This window comes from Ambystoma mexicanum, chromosome 4p (assembly GCF_040938575.1).
Source record: "Ambystoma mexicanum isolate Mex_15411 chromosome 4p, UKY_AmexF1_1, whole genome shotgun sequence".
NCBI lineage: Eukaryota > Metazoa > Chordata > Amphibia > Caudata > Ambystomatidae > Ambystoma > Ambystoma mexicanum.
This window is the reverse complement of record NC_090927.1, coordinates 553,885,614-553,910,182: the sequence shown is the minus strand read 5'-3', so window position 1 is coordinate 553,910,182 and position 24,569 is coordinate 553,885,614. Positions and strand designations below refer to the sequence as shown.

General features: G+C 42.9%; 1 protein-coding gene across 2 annotated transcripts in view; it reads left to right on the top strand.

The window, feature by feature from the left end:
• Positions 1-24,569, top strand: part of CSMD1 (CUB and Sushi multiple domains 1) — a 5,442,057-nt gene that overhangs the window by 5,280,517 nt on the left and 136,971 nt on the right. The window lies entirely within an intron of this gene.

Genomic DNA, 24,569 nt, shown 5'->3' with positions numbered 1-24,569 from the left:
TCTAATCAAGCAGTGTTAATATTCAATTGAATTTTCCATGAGTATATGGTCTTAAAGTTGTCATTCAAAGGCTATATTACAGAATCTTTGCCAGTGCAAAAAAGCAATGTTGTATTCTATCAACACTTTGTAAAAAGTATGTGAACTATGGATTTCACAGGTCAATACGTTTATCAATCTCTGAAAATCTGTGAGTCACATTACACACCATGCTCGCAAACCCAGACATAATGTTCTCCTTTAAAAATCCAGGTTATTGTCAGAGAAGACACACTCATACCTACAAGTCACAGAGAAGGTCCAAGGGTTGTTATTCTCCAGTTTTGGCCCTCTCTCTCTATTATTGTTTCGACCCTCCGGCGTCTATGGCCACGTGTAAGTAGATATTTTGTTGACCACTACTGTCGAGGTTCTGCCCTCTTCTGATGGTAAGGACATAAAGGCCACTCAGCATTTTCTATCTAAGGCTCCCTGTGATGAATCAAGGGATTCAGTCACTTCTCCCAGGAGGGAGCCTTTCCTTGTGATGCTAAGGAGGTGAGCTTGCTATGCATTCCCCCTATGGGTGGCAGCAAGCAGGAGCTCACAAGGAAAGACTCCTCTCGTTGGTACAAGGACTTGCATTCCGATGATGAACTCCCTTTCCATCACAATCAGAAACACCCTGAGGCTATATCATTTACGAGAAAACCAGACTCCTCGGATAGCTGTTATTGCAACCTGCCTACTGAGACAACTGAATACCTAAGAATGAGAAAGAATACCAAATTGCTTGACACTGGGACGACAAAGCACAAAGTAGTCATGCAGAGTTGGTGTCTGACACAAAGAAGAGACTGTGGCTGGGAACTGGGGAATCCCCGGGACAGAATCATAAAACAAGGCAGAGCCAGAGAACCATAGATAGAGACCCAGGAGTTACGAATCAGCTGGGTTAAAGTTGATAACCGGGAGAGAATGCTGTTCTCAATGCAAGTGAGGAGTTGGAATCCCGAGGTGCCCAAACAGTACTGTGTGAAGGCTGGAACCGACTAAGCTCACACAAGAGGTGCTGGTCCCTGGAGGGACAGTTGAGAAGCTCACACATAAGAGAGAAGTAGTGGTTCGGAAATGCCGAAGCCACAACGAAACACTCAGAGTTCTTACCTGGTGGTGGCTGAGGAGGAGAAAATGATAAGTCACCTTTAAACACTGAGGCCACTTGGGGAGAAAGACACTGAAGAGTGTCGGAGCGAGACGACGAGTCAAACGCAGAAGCCATTCTGACAAACCAAAGAGCAACGCCAAAGGCAAGTGTTGACCCGGTGATGCAGCCCTCCTACAATACAGCTAACAGGAAGAACGGGAGACCCGGAGGACAAGATCAAGAGAAACAGAATACGATTGCATATGTTAATAACAGAAACAAATATGATGATTTGAATAAACCTACTTGTCACAGTAAATGCGAATACTTTATGAAGAGTGAGAATAACATGGGGACTCAGTCTACTTGTCCCAGTGAGAATGAATATATTGAGAAGAGTGAGAAGTAATGTATTTATTTATTTATTTTATTACATTTTTTACTCGCCCAGACCCGTGGGTATCACAGCGAAGTTTCATATACATTGTGGCATTTTTATACAGTGTTACAGTTACAAGCATACAGAACATTTTTATCCTGAATTGCAATAAGTCATGGGGTCAACCTTCTTATACTAAGGTACAGTCGTCACAGTAGTAGGTCACACTTTCTTTGAACACTGGTTGCACATCAAGAGGTGACCCCTGGAGGTTCATGACGGCGATGGGATTACATTTAGTGTTTTAGTTTTAAGAAATTAGGTAATCTGAAGCATTCTGCTACTAAGGTGGAGGGGACTGGTGAGGGTTAATATTTATTGAAAAACCAGGTTTCCAGTGCTTTTTTGAATCTTGGTAGAGAGTCCTCATTTTTGATACTAAGGGGTGGTACGTTCCAGTGCGATGGGGCTAGGACTCTGAAGCTACTTCCTCCTGATCTACTGTATTTGTAGTGAGGAACTTCCAAGAGGGCCAGTTTATTAGATCTCAATGTCCTGCAGGAGATTTTTTCTTGATGGTGTTATTGAGGTAGCTGGGCGCTTTTTGGTGATGCATTTATAGACTGTTCTGAGTGTTTTGAAGATGATTCTTGCTTCAATGGGCAGCCAATGGTTTTCTGATGCTATGATCGGATTTCTTTATGCCTAGAGCCGCTCTAAGGGCTTTGTTTTGTAAAAGTTGGAGTTTATTCACGTTGGTTTTGGAGGTTCCTAGGAAGAGGATGTTACAGTAGTCCAATTTCGTTAAAATCAGTGCTCTGGCCAAGGTTATGCAATTTGTTGGGTTAAGAAATTGGCGGCTAAGTGCGATAAGTTTGGCTGTGTAGGCTGTGGACGAGGAGAGAGTTGCTATTTTTTTGTGCATAGTGAGGTTGGCATCTATGTAAACACCAAGCGTTTTAACTTGTTTGAGTACTGGGATTTGTGTACCATCAATGTTGATGTGAGAGTAGTTGGAGTGGAGGGTACTTATTCTTTTTTGGGAGCCCACGATGACGACCTCCGTTTTCTCATCGTTAAGGCAGAGACTATTTAGGGCCATCCAATATTGAATTATGGCATAGACTTTATTGATGGTGTCAGTATCTTGGGTGTAGTCCCCTGTAATGGGGATGAGGATCTGGGTGTCATCTGCAAAATTAGTGTAGATGACACCCATCTCGTCAAGAGCCGAGAAAAGGAGTTTTGTATATGCATTGTAAAGGGTGGGCAAGAGGCAGGAACCCTGGGGCACTCCTATAGGTACTACTATGGGGTCCGCTGCATAGTTTCCAATGGCATCTCTGGATGTGCAGTCCGTTAAAAAGGATTTTATCCACTGAGCAGCGTTACTGGAAAAATCAAAATCTTTTTTTAGGGTGCTGCATAGTTTGTCATGGTCCACCAGGTCGAATGCTGCTGATAGATCCAGTAGCAGAAGTGTGGCTAATTTGCCTGAGTCTCTAATGGAGACCAGTTGGATTTTCAAGCCCAAGAGGGCTGTCTCCGTACTGTGGTTGGGTCTAAAGCCAGATTGTCTAGCTCCTAGTAAATTATTTTGTTCGAGGTGGGTTGGTATTTGGTTGTAGGCTATTTTGTCGATGATTTTAAATGGTCGTTATGGGCCTATAGTTCGTAGGCACTAATGGATCTAATGTCATTTTTTTTAGTAGAGGGGTGACCCATGCTGCTTTAATGCTGGCTGGGACCTGATTAGTATGGAAGGAGGCGTTCACGAAATTAGTGATTATGGGTGTGAGAGTAGGGGCGCATAATTTGATTAGGTGTGCTGGAAAGTTATCTCCTTTGCAATTTGAAGCTTTGAGTTTGGATATAGTATTAAGTACTACATCGTAGGAGACTGGTGTAAAATTGAATGGGGGTGGTATCTTCTATGATCATGGAGATTTGGTTAGACATAGGAGGCTTATCAGCTAGGAGATTTCTTTTGGAAATGATTTTATTTTGTAATAGTTTCATTTTTGAAGACAGGGCATCTTGGATGGTGTTGCACCATTCTTTACTTGGTTGGACTAGGTTGATTATAGGAATCGGATTCTCTAACTCCTTGAGTGTAGTGAACAGTTCTTTGCTATCGGAGGAGGCGTTGCTAATTCTGGTGTTGAAGGCATCTGCTTTATGAGCAATGATAGATGATGTATAGGTTTTGTTTGCAGAGTTGAAAGCTTTCATAGCTTCTAAGCTATGGGTTTTATTTAGCCGGTGTTCTAGCGATCTTTTGATCCGTCTGAGAGAGACTAGTTCCTCGTTAAACCAGAAGGAGGATTTTTTTTCCTTGCGTTTGGTTTTGTTAACACAAGGTGCTAGGGTATCAATTGTGCTAGTTAGACAATTCAGCTAGGGCACAGGGGTTTTCAGTATTTATGTTGTTATTGTTAAGGGAGGTGGCTAGTAGAGGGTTGAGGTTTTCTGCTGTAAGTTTCCGGATGTTTCTCGTTACATAAGATACCTCGACGAAAGTTTTAGGTAGATCTGGTTCGTCGCACAAAATAGAGAAATGTATACTGTGATGGTCTGACCAAGGAATCGGGTTGATAGAGTCAATGGATACTACGGTATTGAGTGGTAGTATCCAATCTAATGTTCTCCCTTTTGTGTGGATAGGGGCATTCACTAGTTGTGTGAATGCCATGTCTTTGAGTGCACTGTGTAGTGCTTCTGCTTTATGGTCTTGGGTATCATTAAATCCTAAATTCATGTCCCCTAAAACTAGGCATTTTGTGTTTGGTTTAATTAGTGGTGTTAGGAGAAGTGGTATATCTATTTCTGGTTGGGATTTGGCGTTAGGTGCTCTGTAAATGGTTATTATGTTTATGGTAGTTTTATGATTAGTAGCTAATTTGGCTAGTAGGACTTCGTAGCCGTCTGGGTTCTCAATAAGGCAGGTTCTTATTTTGAGATGGGTTTTATGCAATAATAGCTACTCTCCCACCTACTGATTTCATTCTATCAGTCCTAAGGATGGTCTAATCTGTAGGGATGGCAATAGAGAGTGAGGGTCCGGAAGCTTGGTGGAGCCAGGTTTCCGTCACTATAAGTAGGTCAAGTTGTTGTTCAGTAATATAGTCATGTATTTCTGTGGCGTGAGCCGGTATAGACCGTGCATTAATGAGTGCTGCTTTGATGTGGAAAGGAGGGGGTGGTTCTTGGATTGGGTGGGGTGGGAATGAATTGGCGGTCCCTTTGATAACAGCTTGTTGTTTGGTTGTGGTGATTCTTTTAGGGCTTTTAGGCTGGGTCACTAATGGAAGTGCGCTTCCTATAATAGCAAGGGAGGAGGAGGCAGTTGTGCTAGAGTGGTTTAAGAATCGGGATCTGAGTCTTTGGGTTCTTACGAATCCTAGTAGAGGGATTTGTTTTGTTTGCTTAATTTTAGTGGGGTTCCTAGTCGGCGAGCCTAATGTGGTGACAGTCCGTGATCTCAGTCAGGAGCGTCTAAGTGAGCTGAGGACTTTAATCGTCATTTTGGGTTGTTTATTGGAAGTAGTTGCGTGGGGTGAGTGGGCTCTAAGTGAATTTTGGATCCCTATGTGGTCTGTAACACCATTAATCAGATAGTGATGTTGGGGAAACGGATTGGTGAGCGGCAGGAAGGGTGTGGGGCAGGGGATGGGGTGGTGGCGGGGGCATGCTGCTCTAGAGAGGCCATTATCTTGGATGATGAAGTGGGAGCCTATGCAGGGTGTATTATGCGGCACAATACAGAATGGAAACATTGTGATTAGTAACCAACCTGTCATGGTTTAGTTTGTAGAGGAAGGCTAGTTGGATAGCGGCTAGCCGTAATGTGACTGAAGTGTCACACCTATGGAGTAGGTCTAGGCGAGTAGTAAAGCAGAAAGCAGTTGCTACATTCCTGGGCCTGGAAGATCTGGGTTGCAGTTGTAAACCAGAGCGTTTGCTTAAGCGTTTGCTTAACACCTTACCAATAAACTTGGGGTGCTAGGGCAATTATGTGCTGAGATATAATGACAAAGGCCAGGCTTACTAGCGATATGTCCAAGCAATCTAACTGCGACTGTGCACCTATGTGCTAGAAATGGCAGTGTCCCAGTGAGTGTAAACACATTAAGAATAGTGAGAATAATAAGGAAGCTCAACCTCCTAGTGGATGGGAAACACATAGAAGGACTGAAGCAGGGCACAGGGTATTTTACACATATCCCAGTGTGAAGGTAATGATACTTCAAGGGATACCCAAAAGTAATCCTAAATCTATAATGTTTGAGTGTCAAGAAAAGAATAGTATCCTACTGGGATTTAGAGTATCAGAGTAAAGAAATATGTGGAGGCCCAAGTGCCTAGAGAGAGCAACTTGAACATACAAACAGAAGTAAAGAAAGGGAAATGGTGATATCCAGTAGGAGAATTGAACAAACTGGTTCAGGAAATAGCAAGAAGCTACTTGAAAATCATATAGTAAGATATATTTGCCGGCTAAGCAATTTCAGGAGGAGGGGGTCATTCTCCTGGCCTACAGTTATTCAGGTTAAGTGATAGGGTCAGTAAGGACTACCCATAGGTTACTTTGGCCTTTAGACAAGATGCCGAGCACCCTAGTTTAGTTATCTTAGGTAGGGGCATTATTTAATTATTTTCAATAAACATCCTTTAAAAATTGCAAACACTGGTGTGCCACCGTCTTCTGTACCTACCACACTCCCTCAGGGAATTCCCAACAAGTCCTACTCTAATGGATAGTGTTCTAAACGGAATTGGGATAGTGCCTTTCACTTACTGGTTTTATTCATGTTGTCCTGTCATGTCCACTCTCACCTATCCCTCTCTACTCTGACTACTTCCTTTTCATCCCCCCCAAGGAGCTGCTGTCCCTTTCACTCTGCCTGATCCTGCCTCCATCCATGTATTTTCTTCTGCTGCCACTCGACATTACTCCCCCTGTCCGCTACACTACAATGCATCTCCTTCCCACCCACATTACCACTCCCCTCATTCACACTACTACTGCCTCTTCTGCCCTATTACTCCCCTCTTCAACCCTTAGTCTCCTCTTCAACACTACTACTCCCTCCTCCACCCTACTACTCCACACCATAGGCTATATAAACACACTTATTACAAACTGTTCTAAATAGCCACACTCACATTGCAGTACCATTTCCACCCCCTAGCCAATACCTTAACTGCTCCACAATTCACCCCCACAATCCACCTGACCCTTCTTCCTGTTCTGTTGATCATCATCCACCTCCACTGCTGACCTCACCCAAAGAATCCCCACATCCTGCTTCCTATTCCTCTCTTATAATATCCATTCTGGCTTGAAGATTGATCTGTTTCCCTTGGCCAATATAGCCCTGTCTTCCCCTCCAAAGTGGTGTTTGTGCATTGGAAAGGCATAATATGGGGGTGTAGTCTTGCCCACTGTGCTTGTTTGGTTTGCTGTGGTGCTACCTTGGCATCTTCAAAGGGTAAATGTTCTTTTTCCTATTATGTGTAATCATTCTATGTATTCTCATGGTATTCAGGCAGGGGGAGGGTGGATGCATCTCCAATTTCAGTCTCTTGTAATCTGGTGGGGTTTGGTCTCATTGCATGGGCTTGCCAGTGGTCGCTTGCAGCCCTCTGATCCACGATTCCAGGCTGCATATGGGAGAAGCTGCACTCAGCATCTCCCTCTCCCCACTAGTGGTGCACCTCTGTTGCTATAATTCTGTGGGGCTGTTGTTGGCAAGGTATTTCTTCTTTGTTGTGGTTCTGGATCTTACTAGTTCTGGTTGTCTTGCTTGGTTTTCACTGTTTGCCTTCTGTACTACTTGTGGGCTCTAAAAAAGAGGAGAGACACTAGCAAGTTTCTTGTAGCGGTAACCCCCATATTACTCCTTTCCACTCGGCCTGGAGGGGCCATAGCCCTGATTTTTCCTGAGTGGATTCCTGCCACTATCATTCCCACTCAGATTTACTCCTCTTTTGAATGCCTTGTCTGCAGGCTCTCAATCTCTCCTAGCCACTCTCTTACTGTTGCTACTCTCTACCCCCCTGAGCAAATTACCTCTTTTCTCTCTAAGTGGGCTGCCCTCTCCCCCTCCCTCTTGACCTCAACCACTCAACTCTTCCTCCTTGGTGACCTCAACATCCACCTCGATTCTCCCTGTACCTCATCTCTACTCTTTCGTGACCTCTGCGATTCACTCTCCCTCTCTATCCTCCCCTCTGGCCCGATGCACTCTGCAGGACACACACCTGATGTCTTGATCTCCTCTGGCCTCCCCCTCTCTATCCATCTGACCACTCCTCTCTCCTGGAGTGATCACTGCCTTCTCCCCTCTCATCTCTCACTCTCTTCACCCCAAGCCAAGCCCATCCCAACACTGCCACCTACCTTCTCAGAAATCCGACCTATGAAGCGTGTGTCAGTTGAGGCTTTCGCCGCCACCTTCTCCCCCCCTCCTCCTCTGCCTGACTCACACCCAGACACAACCCTGTCCCTTCTCTACTCTTCTATCTCTGATATTCTTGATGCTCTTGCCCCTGTCATGAGGATCCATTTGAAGTCCAAAGCCAAGTGCAATACCTGGTATGACTCCGGCCTGGCTACACTTAAACGTAAGTGTAGGGCAGCTGAGAGGAAATGGAGGACTTCTTGTTCACCCTCTGACAAAATAGCCTGTCGCCTGCTCCAAAGGCAATACTGACTCCCTGTCCGCACAAAGAAGAGAGTCCACATTCAAGCCCGTGTCTCTGCAGCATCTAACAACTCGGCCGAACTCTTAAAAATTTGCAAGGAGCTTGCCAACCCTGCTGCAGTCTTTACCCCTCCTCTTGCCTCCCAGACTCTCTGCAATACTCTTGCCTCTCACTTTATCTCAACAACCCAGGGCATCCTGTCTACCCTCTCCTCCCCTTCCCCTCCTATTCCCTCTCAGTCTGTGCCTGTAGACGCCCCTTCAACCACCCCCACCCTCCTTCTCTTCCTTTCCTCTTTTCTCACCTTATGAGGTAGCTAAACAAGTCTGATCTATGAAAGCCTCATCGAAACAGCTTCATCCCTGTTCCTCTAAAACCGTCAAAGACCACATCGACACTCTCGCTCCCACCCTTGCCGATTTTTGCAACCACTCCTTTTCCTCGGGATCCTTCCCCTCCTCTCCCCTCTGAAGCACTCCCTTGTGCATCCTCTTCTCAAGAAACCCACACCTGATCCTTCCTGTCTGGCTATAACCCAATTTCCATTACTCCCTTTCTGGGCAAACTCCTGGAAAAGCTGGCCATCTCTCAGTTTAACCTTCGTTCTGATTCAGTTGTCTGTCTCCATGACCACCAGTCTGGCTTCAGAGCAGCCAGAAGCATGGAAACTGCTCTTCTGAACATCTGTGAAGATCTGCTCTCCAACCTTGACTCTAACATTCTCTCTGTCCTCATCCTACTTGATCTCTCTTCTGCCTTCGACACGGTCAACCATACCATCCTGCTCAACCCTCTCTGTGATAACCTGGGTATCACTGATCAGGCTCAAGCCTGGCTGACCTCTTTCCTCTTCGATCGACCCTCGCAGGTCCAACTTTGGTTCTTCCTATCATCTATCTTCCTCTCTACCTGTGGTGTTCCCCAGGGGTCTAAACTCGCCCTGGCTTTTCAACCAATACCTGGCAACCCTCGCCCACTGCATTGCCATGTTCTGCTCAAATTTCCAGTGCTACACTGAGGACACTCAACAAATGTTCAGGCTGCCCTCAGACACCTTCTCTCCCTCTCTCATCTCTGATTGCCTAACTTCCATTCAAGATTGGTGTTCCGCCAATGATCTTTGTCTGAATGCCAGAAAGATGGAGATCCTACTCATCGGCTCATCTTCACCATCCTTTCCCCCTCACTCTCTGGCCGGCCTCCCTTGGGCCTCCTCCTACCCCCACCTGCGAGGCTAAGAACATTATGGTCATCTTTGACTCCACACTTTCCTTCTCCACCCACACCTCTGAGGTCTCTAAAAAGTCAAACGTCCTACTGCACCTCCTCGCAGATACTCTGCCTTTCCTCTCCTTTCCCTAGAAGCTCACTGTCTCCCAAGCTCTGGTTCTCTCTAGGTTGAACTATTGCAACAGCCTCTTTCTAAATCTACCTGCCTCTACTCTCCGTCTTCTGCAGCTAATCCATAACAGGACTGCAAGACTTGTCTTTGGCCTCAAGCCCTGGGATCATATCTCTTCAGCTCTGAAATCTCTCCATTGGCTCCCTGTGGATGCGAGGATTGAAAATCTGGTGAATTTGAATTTAAAACCCTCTTCATTGTCCACAAAACTTTCTGGGGCCTGGGTCCAAAATCCCTTCCGCTATCCCTCCGCAAATACTTCCCCTCTCATGCTCTTTGCTCCTCTACCTCTAACTCCCTCAGGGTCAGTCGTCCTTCAAAGAAACAAGCTGGGGGTAGATCTGTGTCATCGGCTGGGGCCTCCCTCTGGAATAGCCTCCCTGCCACTCTAAAACTTGAGGAGAACCATCGCAGGTTCCAGAAGCACCTCAAGACCTTCCTCTTTGCTTCTGCCTTGGCTCCCCCTCTCCCTTGCTGATCTGCCCTCTCTTGGCACTGTGCACCTGGCCACCCTCTGTCCCCTGTGCCCAGGTACCTGCCCACCCTGCCACCCTCCTGCACTGCCACTTGGCCACCCCTTGCACTGGGGACTGTATCTGTACCCACTCAGTCCCCCACACCCCTATTTTCTTCTTTTTCTGCACTCATCAGACTTACCGAGTCTGCTGCCGTAAACACAACAATTGCCACCTGCTGGCTGCACTACCTCTGTTTTGCCTCTATTATCTATTTAATTTATTTATTATTATGTATCTGTTCTCCTCTGCTCCTCACTTTCCACTCTCCCCCTTCCACGTACTTTTCCCCTCCCCCTTCCATGCACTTTTTCCCTTTTCCATGCACTTCCGTGTTCTCAATGTCACTGGGCCTAGTAAGATTGTTGTTGTTGTTCCCACATGTCTCCCCTCCCTTGCCTTGTCACGATCTGAAACACTTGTGTATGAGTGCGATACAAATAAAATATCATATCAGAATTCTGGAGCAGACAGTATACTGCAAAACAATATACTGGCACAAAAAGGGGGGGACAGGAATCGGGTACTTCATAGTTTTCTGCATCCATCTCAGGTGTAGGACTGCCTTTGCATCCCTCGTTGGCAGGACTCCAATCCCCACCTGAGAGGTGTTTCCAACCCCTTTCGGACCAGGACATCTTACTGACCTTGGCATTTTACTGTCAAAGACTAATAAAGTCTTCTGATGGATTGTTGGTCTGGGTGGTAAGTGTTTCCAAATGGTCAGGCTACATGATTTTCATATTAGTTAACATTTCACTGGAATTTCATTGGATTCATGGTTAAAAATAACCTGTTTTGGGAACCCAACCTTACTAAAAATCGGAGTCAGATGTTATTCTAGAACAGTTCAAGGACAGCAGCAGTACCAACTTGTTCTCAGAGATTAATGAGAGGGTAACTAATGTCAAACCCATACATTTCAAAGGGTCCATCACAACGAGTACTGGTATCAAGGCATCTTGTTTTTTCACAGGATTTACTAGATGAATGACACATACGAAAGGTCCAACTGTAATAGTCCCAATGTACACCCATTATAGGCCAGTGAAACTAGGAGACATTTTTTCATCTGTCTTTTTCAATCTGAGGTCATCAGTATGAAAACTCCAGTCTCTCCTATTTAGACAATGATGCAGTTTTCATTCAGAGATGGGATGATACTCAAAAAAGTGCTTCATAACATGCATAATTTAAGTTCGACTATCAAGGCATAACATATCAGATAGCACCGACCACCATGACTTTGACCAGGTCAGGTGCAGTAAGAAACATTGTTTTTTAGTCTAAAGTACAGTCTGTCTGAAATATGAGCATTCCAATCACACGGCCTGAGGTGAGGGTGTTCTTTGGCCTCGCTGGATGCTTTTGTTTGTTTATTATAGGGTATATGACCATTGCCCTTCCCTTAGATGATCTGTTGATCATGAAGTTTACAAAAAAGGTACTCTGTATATCTGTATATCTGTTCAATTGCCTTTCAATACTTGAACAATGATTTATGCATGACACCGGTTCTTAGGACCCCTGACTATAGTTACGAAGTTAAAAGTTGATAATCCAAATTATGATGAGTCAGAACAACCTTTCAACTTCATTAGTAGACGGTTACAAAAAGGAGGTGAAAATCTGCCATCGTGGAAAAAGGGGCATTTGCTTTTGTGTGGGTTGTCCACAAGATGATACCCTATATTGCCATGTCCCTCTTTATGCTTTAAACCATCCACAGGCTTTTTTTAAATGATTACAGGTGGAAAATCCAAAGTCTTATATTGGAAAGGATCTCTGCAGGTATTTACTATAGACATTTAACAACAATCTTGACTGAAACACTCCAACACCGATGGCCTGTGTGGATACTTTTGATTAGAAAGTGAGACAGGCCCTTAGAAGGGTTTTTACCTACCTTACTATTTATCTGGGGAGTATATGAAAGAAAACCATCAGCAAAGGTGTACTTTCCTGAGGTTTGTATATTTGCTGCGCAAACATAAGGTGGTCTCCCTACAGGAAAGTGTGTGCTGCTAGAGTGAGACGCATATACTATGTTGCTAAAAATGTAATATCAGGTAATGTGCTGGGAGAAAATCTCAGGGGCAAGATGTTTGTCTTGGAAGCAAGACAACGCAGAGCAACACGGGTTTGAGACTGGTCTCCGGTATTAAGTGCATTATAAACGATGAATTACTTAAATGCATAATGGCAGGGAGTCCCCGAAGGCTGTTTTCAGGTCTTTTAGGCATGTAACACTGTCCCTGGCATTCATATACATGAATCATCTATACTGCACAGTTTACAAACAACGCAGAAAACAAACTGCAGCCCCAACTTCCATCCATTAACAGTCACTATAAGATACAACAATTTCAATGATCTGCCATGCGGGAGATACCCCTATGTTCAATAGCATTACAAATCAAGCCACAGAGTGGTTGGAAACACGCACACACATGCACACACCCACATGACCCCGGCTTACAAAAGAGGATGAATTGTTTGGAGTGGAGGGGAAAGAAAGAGTGGTCATCCAACCAGATTTTGCCCCTTCAGTGCATCCAGATTGAAGTTCATGCATATCATTTATTGAACGAAATCCACATTCTCAGATATACATCCTCTTTACCAATTATTTTTAGCATGACCTTCTTATGGAGAACACGCACATATATATCAACCATGCAGAATGTCGCATTCTGCCTAGGAGGTAGTTGGGCCTAAGAAACCCTACAGAATTGAATTTGGAACTGGAAATGACCCTGGAAAATTGTTTTTTCACATTTATCAGTAATAACAGATGCAGTGTCAATTAAACATACGTGTAGGAGGTATCTTGTGAGCTGGAATTAAACCTGCAAGACCGGAACTGGCAAAAGAGCAGCCTTAATATATACTATAGGTATCTTCTATTTGGCTCTGTGTTTAGCAAAGCTAAGTAAAATGGATTCATGTCTTCATTGACAATCAACTATCATAAAAAAAGAATAGAAAAATGCCCCAAAGAAAACCTTAGTGATTAGGTCAAAACACGTGTTGCCAATCCGGTAAAGAAGATATATATTGAAGAAAGATAAATGTGTCTTGTGTTAAAATGTGTGTGTTTAAAAGCAAACACTGTCTAAAAACCAAAGGTGTGGCGCAAGTGGTCATTCATCTAGTATTCTTCTGAGACTTGTCCTGGTAGAGGGCCATTTTCAGTCTCACCCCAAGAACAGATTCCACTGAGTCAGCAAACTTAGAGGACCTCTTAAAGAATGAAAAAGCAGTTCTTTATAAGAACTGAAGCATATTTTGTTATGTGGCACTTCCTGTTTGGCAAGCAAGAGTCATAACAGGAGAACAACCCACTTTGCCCTCTGGTGCTAAGTCTTCCAAGCCACCTATCATGTCTTTTAGACTCTGGTTTAATATCCCAGCCAGCCCATTGGCTTGGGGATACAAAGATCTAGATAGTCACCCCACACTTGTCCTGCAAAACTTCATATAAGCCAATATGAAGTTGCTACCTCAGTCAGAGATAACCTCCTGGGGAAAAACTCACATAAGAGTATATACACACTGAAGCCGTTGCCACCATTGGGTCCATTATAATTCATAAGTGAGCATCTTTAGAGTACTGAGTTGCATGGTCTACAACTAATAGTATGTACTAGTTTCATGAGGATACATGGGATCCAATGGATTAACAATGTGCATCCCTATTCGCTAAAGAATGTATACAAATAAAGGAAGTGGAATTAAATGGGTCTTGATTGCCCCACTTGACACACAATCTTTTATTATAAAACCCATCATGGCCAGAAACAAGTAGATGACAACCTGTCTGGTGACTTAGTTGCTTCTAAGTCCCAATCAAAGGTATGACATGAGCGATGACCAATAGGAACCTCCTGTGGCATTGGGGAACAACCAATCTCTAGTTGCAAATCACCTCAAAGTTATTGTCGTCACGCTACAGGAGACCATTCTCACACTATACTTTGAACAAGCCAGGGTGTTTTCTCTGAGCTTGCTCTGTTGCCTGCATTCAAATACCTGCCAGAGTGAAAAAATCTCTCTGTGCTTGGAAAAAGGCAATCTGACTTAGGTGTCCATCTGCGGAAATCTTACTCAGTTCTGGCCGTCCCTTTAGATCTCAAGGTACCCTGTCGCCCCTCTTAATCCCAAATTGAAAGTCTACCTCCTTTCATTTGATTTATCCTAGTATCCTACCACTCATCTGCCTTTAAACTCGCATGTTTCCCTCGCCTCTAACCTGCTTCTGTGCCTCACTTTCTTTGCCTCAACTCTAGCATTTCTTCCACCATGGTTATATCCCTAACGTAGCTGTCCATACCAGCTACCATCACTAATTTTGACTGTGCTTAATCTATGTAAGTTCACCCAGCTGTTGTTCATGGTGACTGTTCGATTTGCACCCTACCAACACATGTTCAGAATGTCACTCAAACACACACCATTGTAAGTAGCTAATTGTGTCCGGTCAAATCTGCAATCTTATCTATTGTACATTATTTTGTGTTCAAAAGAGCATTGTGCTTCCATGTAAATAAATAAATAAATAAATACATAAATAAATAAATACATTTCTCATTCCTTTTCTACAATATTATGCAATTTTGGGGACACACATTCATTTTCATCCACAAGAGGAAATCCAGAGGCCGCTGAGGACTCTACCTCAGGAATAGGCGAAATGGTGGACTATGGCACTTGACTTGGAGCTACAGGTGTGATTCCTGCAACTAATGCCCCTTGGCCTGTTGCCTCACGCACTTCTCTGACCTGTTGCTCTCTCTTTCTAGTGACCGCTGCAGTGATCTCGAGATCAGGCAAGTCAGTACCCAACAAACAACATACAGGAATAGGGTCTTTCACCACTATACAGTGCATGGAAGAGTGTACCCCTCCAACTAAACTCTACAATTGCTTGTGAGCATATACTGGGCCCTTGCATCCTTACAACCCTCCAGCACCACAATCAGAGTACCGTATGTACTGTTTCTTTTGTATGCATTGTTGCTTGGCAATATTGATACGTGCGCCCATGTCATTAATGACAAAAAAACATTTTGATCAGATTTTGGATTCCTTTTTTATAGGCAGGGTATAAAGATTTTCCTTACGCCCCTTCTTATTTGCTCTAAGGTTAGTCAGAATCTTTCACTTCTGATGTGGTTGTACTCAACTAAACCTTCTTATGGTCATGAGTGCTCACATACCTGCCAGCAGATTCTGCAAGCTCTGAAGTGTCTGTGATCTGCTTGTCCACAATGCATTGAAACAACTCTGACATACAATTTTCCAAATATGCTCTGATTCCTTCAAATTATACATTGCTTCACATTTTTCAACATTGCCAACTACTTACCCCACAACACAGTTACATTGGAGACAAATTAGCAAATCCTTGGAATGCGTGTCTGCCCATTTATGTTCTTCATAATGGTGGCCTTCAGTTTGGGTAAATGAATCCATCTTCAAGAGTAAGCTATTAGAAAAACATCTGTGACAATTTGTCAATACGTGACACAATATGGGGGCCCCACAAAATAGAGTAGGAATGGTAATTCCAGTGTCTGAAACCATGCACAATTGACCTACTCCACCTCATAGGACTGAACAAAGTCCTGGTGGATCTGATCCTTGGGCTTTTTCCAGGCTTCTGGTCTGGAGGTACTACTCCAGGCAATTCATTATAAGCACAAAAGAATCACTAAGGAATCACACCTCTGTAAATATATATATGTGTCTGTTTGTGTGTCCCCGTGTGTACGTGTATGGGTTGTGTGTGTCTGTGTGATCTAAATATATATATATATAAAACGGTCCCTTAAAAGAAAGAAATGTGGTATCAGCAGATTGGGGAATATGAGGATGCAAGAATAGAGGAAGCAGAAGAAATGATCCGAATCATGGGATACAGCAAGAACATATTTTGGGAATGATCTAAGAAAATATGATTATCAGCTCTGAGTCCACCACGGTAGTTAATCATACTCAGATTGCCTTATAGAGCAAACAACAGCTTTATTAGAACATGGGCTTCCATCCCCTGTCAAAATGTCCATTAAATAGATACATACGTGGACATGTTCAAATTTTGTAGAAAATGTTGTCTACACAAATATTATGCTCAGGCTAACTCTCCAAAACAGTAATCCTCTAGAGTAGTCAGTTGCATACGTTTCAACGTTTTTTGGGATGTATCAATGTGAATAATTAAAATCATATTGTATTTCTGGACCTTTACATAATGGTAAGAAATAATTAAATTCAGAATAAAATGCATTATAAGGCAACTGCAGGTAATTCCATTGTACATGCCACGTTTTGTATCCTCCCAGTAATGAGAAGACTGTTCCTTATGCAGACTTTCTGAGGGTTCAAAAAATGGACTCTTTAGAAAGTGAAGATGAGGTAATAAAGTCAGGTAAATGCTTATTTGTTAAGAAAAGAGGCTACTCTTCCAAAATGATCCAATAACCTTGCAATAAAGCTTCCAAAATGCCAAGAAAAGAGTTTGTACAATAGAAAGTAATCATCTGGTTCAACCATTCCTCGATTTATAATAGCCTATGATATATAATCTTACACGATTAGAGTCATTTTTAATAAACGTTGCCATCTGTTGTGCAAAGAGAAAGATCTACTGCCAATCTTAGGTAATAAACCACAGACATGCAAAAAGATAGGGGACAAGGTAGGTCCCTATGCCATTAGTAGTCATTATAAAGTACCCAAAAAAAGCATGCTATTAGAATAACAAATGGGTTGCTTACAATGCAGATCGTGTGTCATCTGTACACATGTTTGAAATAGAAGGTGTCAAGTGGAAATCTAAATAAAAGTACTGGTTCATATTAGAGCCAACACAATAAATTGCAAATGTCAATTACCCAGCAGCCTTACACTTTTAAGAACATCACAGCAAAGACAATAGTCACTTGAAATGTGTAGGTCTGTGTAAAATGAAACAACACCCTCGAAGAGGTGATCAATAAAGGTACGTTGATCATTAAAATCAACTGTAAAATTCCTTGGGTAACCCTGAATTTTTGTAAGTAAGTCTTTTTGAAAATGAATATATATGCTACGGGTTATATCATTCGGTTGATACAAGATAGCAATAACAGTATTCAACACATTCTTGTAAACACTGTTTATAAATGAATTGCTAGCACCTTATTGTGTGTTATTTTATTAGATATAGTTGCCTACCCTTTATCTGTTTGAATAACTATGTTAATTTTGCTCCAGAATACATATTACTCACTGTTAATGCAACACTATATATTTAATAACATTATCACTATGATCATGTGTTACTAATATCAAATGTTAAAAAATGACATGCAATGAATTCTCAGCTAAACAAAATATTACATGTATCTATATTCATTTACATGCATTGGTAGACAGTGATACATATTGTGATTGTTTTCTGTCACTGTCACAGTACACAGTCTCTAATGTTACCCTATAGCACATGAATATTACTGACTACAATGACATGAGAGTGCAATCATTCTGGCTGATGTGTATTAATTTGTTTTCATTAAAGATAAAAGTTTCAACAAATGTTGATGCACTATTGCACTTTGCACTTAAACCTGTTATCAATCGATTTTGCAAATTCAATTTTTAGGTGTAGTCTGTCTACAGTTCTGTAAGGGAGCTTCTAAATTCCTCTTAGTACTATGGGGAGTGTAGGTCAATTACATGAAGTATGAAAGCCAGTCTCGTTTATTATTTTTTACAGATGATTCATCTGTGGATAGCAGGAAAATATCAGTCTGCTCTACAATAAAATACTTCCTTATATTTGCTGAGTCCTGGATTTCTTCCTATCAGAGAATATGGTATGATATTAGATACATTAGTTTTCAGCAGAATTATTGTGCATTGTCGGCCCAACTGTGACATAATTGCCACATGTGGTAACTATATATCTATATTTGGCTCAGGTTTCCCAAAACTGAAACATATGATGCCAATCAGTGTTCTGGTTCAAAAGATATAAAGGGTAAAAAAAACATGTGTCATCAGTGATGTCATCAGTGTGTTTAGGGGCTGCACAATGAGGGCCTAACCTTTATGATGGTGTAGAACTATACTAAACTCTATACTATTACTAGACTGCCATTGATCTGATCATAAAGGTTAAACAGGCCAACAGTCTATATACCTCCTTTCCATCTTTTGGTAAAGTGGAACGAGAGCAGGCTATACTGTCATGAGATTTGCAAGCCAGTATGGAAGTCTTCAAACAACACTAGAAGAGTAAATATAAAGGTAAAAGGAATGTCCTTCGAGTCAACTGGAACCCTCCATGCTTTATTGCAGCAGCAGAGCCTATTCTCTTGTCCAGCACGAGCAACAGTGTGCTATGCACTCGAAATCAAATTTCTGCATCGAACCAAGCGTCAAACCACCCCGCCAGGACTTTGAATTGCACCTCTACTTGAACCGCTGGAATACCGTGTCACTCACCAACCCAAACCAGAGGTACTCATCATCTCGAAACGGGCTCAATCGTCAAACCACTGGTAGTGAACCATTTGACCTGCATTGCATGCCACAAAGCCGCATGGAACAAACACCTGAAGCAACTCGGTGCCGAATCAATGCCTGGATCAAAGCAATTCTATGCCTTTGACACTGATTCAACCCAAAATAAAAACTGCTGGGTGCCTGCCTCAACACAGTTGACTGCCATATATTGGCAGTCAACTACTTTGAGCACAGCCTGTACCTGTGGTCCTCCTTCTGGTTCCCTAGAGACTGGCTAAGTCTCTATAGAATCATTTTCCAACATAAACATATACTTTCTTAAAATCCTTTTTGCATTTCTTGCCTGATTGCATTTCTTTCCACCCTGCTGAATACCCAGAGTGCTGTACCATTACATATCGCATTTGCTGGATTTTCTTTATAGAGGTGGGTTTTTGTATAATACTGCTTTATATGTATTTGTACATTGGTGTGCTTGAAGTATAGATATTTTTATAGACTCTTGATTTGATATTACTTTTATTTAGGGTTATTATATTGTGTGATTTTGGTTGCTCCTGGATCACATTCACACCCCTCCCGATAGTAGAGCTCTTCCTTGGTCCACGATACGACAAAAGTCAAATAAGAAATATCTCTAAACTGCGCCTGTTTTAACTTAATGATTGGGATTGCTGATGGTTTGTGGGGCCTGAGTAGGCAGTTTAGTCAGTACTCATCCTTTTACTTCTGCAGAGCAGAAATCATTTCATCACACTGGTGGTAGTGATGGGATTTGAGTCAGACTGTGCCACAGCCTAGTCATTCAAAAGAAAAGTGAATGCTAGAAATACTGACAGTCATTTTTGCTACCATGGAGTTAGACATGAGTGCTTCAGCAAGCTTGAAAGTAGGTAAACTCTGCAAGCTATATAAAAAGAGGGGGCTCGCTCATGGAAGTAATGTTACAAAGGCTGACTGTTGAAAAGCTTTCAGGCTTTTGAGGAACCTAAAGGGATCAAGGAGTTCCAGGAGGGCTATAGCAATCTGTTGCTCCCAGCCCAGGTACACCCTTCTCTTTGGGATGAGGAAATTGGCAGAGTACTGTAATATGGAATGCAGTTTTCACAACAGCCCCAGTAAGTCAGGACATGAAGCTCTCAGAGAGAAGAGATTTCCATTAGAGGAAAAGCAACAGAGGGATAGTGTGATATTTTGCAAACAGGAACTGACAGAACAGTAGGAGGCCCACAAACAGACTTCCATAGGGGAGAGAAATAGTTCCAGCAGGGGTTCACAAGGAAAATCTAGGCACCACATCCCTAAGGTCCTAGGTAAAACTTGTAAGGAGGAGGAGAGAAATGTTTCACTGGTTCAAAAAGATGGAGTTAGCTTTCTCCCTCCAGGAGGTGGAAGGGGAGTTGTGAGTGCAGCACTGGTACTGATGTAATATTTCAGTTGACAATGCTTGACATTGGGTACTCCCTATGCTAAGAGCTGACAGATCAACTACCCCTTCCTTTATGTCCCTTTGTGTCTGCAGGTCAGTCAAATTGGCAATCTCTAAAAATAGTGGATTGTCTAGTACAACGTTCTAATATTCAGAAAATATAAATTTAATTTATTTAATTTCATACATCTTTTTTCATAAAATGATCTATAAGAAGATCTAGCATAAACAGTGTAAATTCTAAAAAAACACAAATATTGCATTCATTATCGTGTGTATTCTAAAATAATTCCTGGGCAGAGGTCCTGAGCTACTTCAAAAAGGGGTAGAGGCACAAAGCAAAACCCAGGATCCAGTGTATAGCGAAAACTCTGACCTGGTCAAGACAATGATCCCAAGATTTATGAGACAGGGCATAGCCAGGAGTTGGTTGTTCTCCCAGACCACAGGTGTTTCTGAGCAAACCTAGCTCCTAGCACTCTGGCTGGTCACTTAGATGTGACTGCAACCTCTGACAGCTTGTCAGAATTCTTCACAATTAGCAGGTGGATTTGATAGAATGGTAGAAACTGCTAATAACCTGCACATAACTAATGTTATGTGCATGCTATACAGGCTAACCTATGCAATGACAGGACAGGAGAGGCACACCAGACCCCCTCAAATCCACTACCTGTGGTTGATTCGTTTTACAGGAGGAAAAATAATTTATCACAGGTGGGATCCTCCCAAGATGTCATTGCTGACAGGGGATTTCATGTCATATTTGTGTCTGTGAAGATGCCATAGAAATAGGCATCTGCCAACCAAACACCATTCCAGCACTGAAAAGCTGGTATGAGCAGGGCATAAGTTCAAGTTCAAGTCGATGGGCAGGGAAGTAAAAGCCAGATAGGCACCTGTAAAACTGTATTTGTGGTGGACTCAGCACAGCCAAACTCAGACGTTTCTGATCGGCCTAGCGCCTACCTCCTCAAGCAGCTGATGAGGTCAGAGAAAAACTGGCCCACAGTTGAGAAGCTTCTGAAGCTTTGAGTTATATCTATACACAGATTAAAAATGGACATGTTATCTAAGCCTGGATCATTACATTCTAGTGCAGATGGCAACAGTATATTTTCTCACCTTGAGGATGAGCCTGACCCTTAGGAGGGTGGTTCTCAACATTGTTGCCTGGGAAATGTGAAACATTGCCAAGTAACAAGGCTGTAGAATCCCTTGTTTTTTAAAATTAATTAATAAAATGATTCTGCTAATTCCATCGTATAAAGGCTGGCCCGCAAACAAGACCCAACGTTTAGCAAATTCCAAAAGCAAAGCATACACCTTTGCCCAGCTGCATCAGTATCCTGGTTTGCAGTTCATGCTCTCCAGTGGGACAGATCAGGTTCAGAGCTCACAGGTGCCTCTTGACAGCTACAGTGACTGGCAAGTCACTGCAGCGCAGGGGTTGCATTTAAAATACGCAACTCTGAGACCAACTTTTACAATTTAAAAAAATCACAATCCTGGTGGAAGTTATACTCTTGAAGCATAAACCACACCATGTTCACAACCCACATAGGGCTGTTTTGGTGTCTCATTGTTGGCATACATTTTTCAGAATTATTTGGCACATTCCCCAGTGTTTGAATTATATTGACGATATTCTGATATTTGGAGCCAACCAAGAATCACACGATGACATGTTAAGGAGATCTGCATGTCGTTAGAGGAGGGGAATCTGACCCTTAATATTAACAAATGAGAATTAAGCAAAGTCACGCTAAATTCTTCGGACATATATTTAGTGAAGTCCTCCAGCCGGACCCTATGAAGGAAGAGGCACTGATCATGGCACCTATACCATCGGCTATCTCAGCTGTCCAGTCATTCTTGGGAATGGCCAGCTACTGTACAAAGTACATTAAGGAGTCTGCATCGGTCAGCATGCCCTTGAGGTTACTCACAGGGAAAGGATAAGGAAAGGACAAGAATTCCACTGGTCTTGAGACTGTTAGGTGGCTTTCAATAAAATCAAGGCACATATTTCATCAGCTGAGTGCATTCCATACTATGATGCTGAACTAGAAAACAAGCATTGGATTGGGGGCCATTTTGGCACAGTACAAGCAAAGATGCAATTTCCCCAGACACATCATGTAGTATGCCAGTAGAAGTTTATCACTGCTGGTTCTCTCCAGACACCTTGGCAGCTGGGCAGCTTAAACGCCTGGCTGAAATAAGCTGGAGGAAAATACCTCCAACATCACCGTGGCAATTTACAAAGAATTGCCAAAAATTACCAAGGTGCTATTTTTAAAGTTAAAAAGGACACACTGGAGGACCGAGTCATGGGGGTGAATTGGAGCCCCAGGGAGCTGTTTATTATTCTGAATCTGCTCAAGGGGTATGACACCTGACTCATATATAATTACTGATGATGCATGGTGCCAAAAAGTCCATGACAGGTTCGTTCAGAAAATAAGCCAATATCAGGTGTGCACACCGGTCAATACACACAATGTGCAGGTTACAGGCATTTAACCTAAGATTACTAGCACCAAGATGGACAGTGTGGCTGATGCTTTTGCTTTTCAGCAGGTCCACGAAGTGTCAGCAACTGTTGCTCAAATGAAACCCACATCTTCTAAGGGTGATGTTTTTCCAGCCTCATATTTTAAGGAATATTTTACTAACATCACACAGTCAGTTACGTCTTTTATCAACCGCTCTTTCCAGGAAGGGATAGTTCCTGATCACTTAAAGGAGGTCTGGATCTCCCCACTATTAAAGGAGGAGGGCCTGGATCCAAATGAGCCTGCTAACTATCACCCATTAACACATTTACCTTTTCTGCTGAAGGTCATAGACAAGATTGCTTGCACACAGTATGATGCTTTTGCTGAAGAGAGGAGAATCTTGGCTAAAGGCCCACCAGGCTTTAAGAAGCAGCACAGGACCAAAACTGCCTTGGTGGACGTTAAATCTAAAATTGTTGATCAAGGCAACTTGGCCATGATGTTGTTGCTAGACCTGTCAGCCGCCTTTGATTTGGTGAATCACGATATGATGGTGGGTAGGATGGCCAGGGTCGGTAACTGTTAAAGTGGGCAGTGAACTGGTTTAGATACTTCCTCGGACCAAGGAAGGCTAGGGTTATCAGTGAGGACTTTCAGTCACAACAGTCACTTCCTGTGTTGCGCCTCTGATATACAATATCTACTCCAAACCCCTGTTTGATCTCCTAGATGGTCTGGGTGTCAAGTTTGTCAATCACATGGATGACACTCAGATCCTTCTGGAGCTCTCTGGATCCTATGAAGCAGACTCACTGAAAGTCGGCTACATTTTTGATGCTGTTAAAGCATGGATGTTGGAGAATGCTCTTGATTTGAATGATAAGAAAACAGCAATTCTGATTCTTGCGGGTGCTGCAACGTTGAAGAAACTGTATGCCCAGTATGAGGCTTTCTTAATAGGGGCACTAGAATGCAGGTTGCTGACCATGTGAGAACCCTGGGTGTTAGTTTTGACTGCAACTTAAATTTCAGCAAACATGTATCTCACCTGAGGTCCTGCTGTGCCTATATGACGCAGCTTTTTTGGCAGATACACGTACCTATGGGGAGAAAGCAGGGCTCTGATTACAACAGCTACAATAAATAGTAGGCTGGATTATTGCAATGGGCTTTTGTTTGGATCTTTGCAGGCATACATGAAGAGGCTGCAGACCATCCAAAATGGTTCAGTCAGGGCCCTATGTGGCCTGATGCACAGAGATCACGTTGCAGCTGCTCACAGGAAGCTCCATTGGCTCCCTGTTCACCAGAGGATTCACTTTAAAGAATCCTGTCTTGTCTATAAATGTCTAGCAGGTGATGTTCCAGGTACCTCAGTTCACGAATTATGAGACTGCCGCACAGGCATACCCTACAGTCCAATTAAAAGAATTTGCTGATGCAGCCTAGATTTACTTTAAAGAGATTTGGAGGATTGAGTTTTAACGTATGGGCACCGAGTGTCTGGAATGAACTCCCAAAGCTCCCGTCAATTGCCCAGTTCAAGAAAGCCCTGAAGACACACTTGTTTGATTGAGGGGGATTATTTTAAGAACCCTTCTTTCCCTTACTGACTCATTTTTTCTGACTCTGGTCTATTTTGTGTTCCCTGTTTGTTGCTGTCATGTGTGTGCCCTGAGGCCTGCTGGTGAGTTGGCGCTATACACAAATTCTCTAGAATAGAATAGAACTGAGTGTGACTATTCGCAGCCAGAGCAGGAAAGTCTGGCTGTCATGTGGGCATGCAAACATGAACACTTGTTTCTGTATGGAAAGAAATTCATGATTTTGACTGATCATCCAGCACTTACCACCATCTACGGGAAACCTAACACAAAAAAGCCACCCTGCATTACTTGTTGGGGTCTACTTTTGCAGTTGTACTGTTTTGATATCATACCCAAGCCTTGGAAGATGGTTCCCACTTCCAGCCATGGAAGATGCACAGACTTCGAAAAG